Source organism: Gekko japonicus, unplaced genomic scaffold, assembly GCF_001447785.1.
Source record: "Gekko japonicus isolate JY-2015 unplaced genomic scaffold, Gekko_japonicus_V1.1 scaffold1081, whole genome shotgun sequence".
In the NCBI taxonomy this organism is placed as follows: Eukaryota; Metazoa; Chordata; class Lepidosauria; order Squamata; family Gekkonidae; genus Gekko; species Gekko japonicus.
This window is the reverse complement of record NW_015174304.1, coordinates 65,041-67,043: the sequence shown is the minus strand read 5'-3', so window position 1 is coordinate 67,043 and position 2,003 is coordinate 65,041.

The window sequence follows — 2,003 nt, the reverse complement described above, 5'->3', positions numbered from 1 at the left end:
TCCCCAACGTGACGTCATCACGTCGGGGATGCCCCGCCCCCTCCAGGAACGCCCCCAAAGTCCCCCGCTGGGGGTGGAAGATGGACTTGACAACCCTAGGTACTGCTTATATTACCTTAGGCCTTGAAGGTGGTAGTTTCTCCCAGATTTTTGTTGTGGTTGATCTTCAGATTGCTGTTGCAGGATAAAGGGGAAGATTTAGTTTTCCCACAGGTTCTTCAGCAAGTCACTGCTGTTTCTAACAATACCAGCAAGATTTTGTGTGTGTGGTTTTTTAGGTATGATCAAGTAATCTTTCTTCCTTGTGTTTTTAGACATGGGACTGAGCTGCATAAGCACATCAATGGCACAATTGTATGAAATGTTAGAAGTAGGCCTGAACTGACATTTTCCACATGAAATATCTATCCATGTGTATTTTTTATTCAGTCATAAAGAATTTGAATTAAAAATCTCAGGAAATGTAAATTCTATGTTCAAAAATTATGAACACTGACTCTGTGCTGCACAAAAATCCTGTTAAATCCAAGTGTGTGAATTCAAATATTCTCTATTAATCCTAACAGAAAATATCCAAGTATGGTAATACAGTGTACTTTTATGATACATCTCACTAACAGGTTGTTGAAGTATGATAGGTTTGGTGGTAATCACTGGGATGACATTATCGGCAAAATATGTTAGGAATGTAAAGAGAACTTTATCAAATATGTTTGAAATTTGATAATAGTTTATTAGTAAACGCAAATGAATTTTCACCTTACTGACATCTTCAGGGTAGATCAAAATATTCAACTGTACTGAATATCTTCCTTCTTGATATGCAATAAACACATTCCTTGGCACTTCAATAAGTACGTATCATAAGCAACTTATTGTATGTTATAAAAACCACATAAACTGATTGATAGTTCCTCTTGTGGGAAACACCATTAAGCAATAAATGAATCTGTAGCTTAACATACATTCTTTGCCTTAGGACATGGAAGGACAGCATGGGTTACAATGTCTAGTTCAATCAGGAGCCACAGAGGGCAAGACAGAGCCAAACACTGGATCTCTTACTAGCTATGGAAGTATCGGCTGTGGAGCACATGTCAGGGCTTTTCTTAATTTGGAACCAGACACAAATATGGAGTTCTGCGGGGAAGGGAGAATGTGGCGTTCCAAAAGAACATCTGTACTTGTCAAAACTTCAAGTCATGCAAATTTGGGGTATCTTTCTCCTCAGTGGGGATCCAAAGCAGTTTATATAATTCTCTTCTACTCCATTTTAGCCTCACAACAACCCTATGAGGTAGGTTAGGCCCAAGGTCTATTGTATTGTATTTATTGTATTTTATACTGTTTTGTGTCGTTTTATTGTTTTACCCTCGGCATTTATGCCCCTTGTGAGCCGCCCTGAGCCTTCGGGGAGGGCGGGATATAAATTTAAAAATAAATAAAATATTTTTTTAAAAAAAAGGTCAGCTAGTGAACTTCCATGGCTGAATGGGGATTTGAACATGTATCTCCCAGAACGTAGCCTGGTACTCTAACCCCCACATCTCACTGGGTCTCTGGTATGTTAACTAAAGTTCAAAGTGGCTGATAACAATAACAGTAGCTGGACAGTGAACATGCAATGTAATAGCATGCATACAAATTATACTCACATACCACAGCAGTTGCAAATTTTCTTTTTAAAAACCCTGGCACAAAATGAACTTCCATAGCTCAATAAGACAAATACACCAGAACTGTTAGGCTGGTTTGCACATCTACAGTTATTACTTGATTAGCACAGCATTAAGTTGTGACTGGCATGGGATTGTGTGTCATATGTCTAGTTTCGAAAGTACTAGAGGTTTCAGTTGAAAAATTAGGTCTGCTGTGTGAATCCAAAATGAGAATCACTTTGACTTTTCCCATTTTGGATTCTCATAATACACTTAATTTTTCGTGTGAAACCTCTAGTAGTTTTCATATTTTGTTTCTTTGTGGCTTTAGAGGTTTGTCCTCTT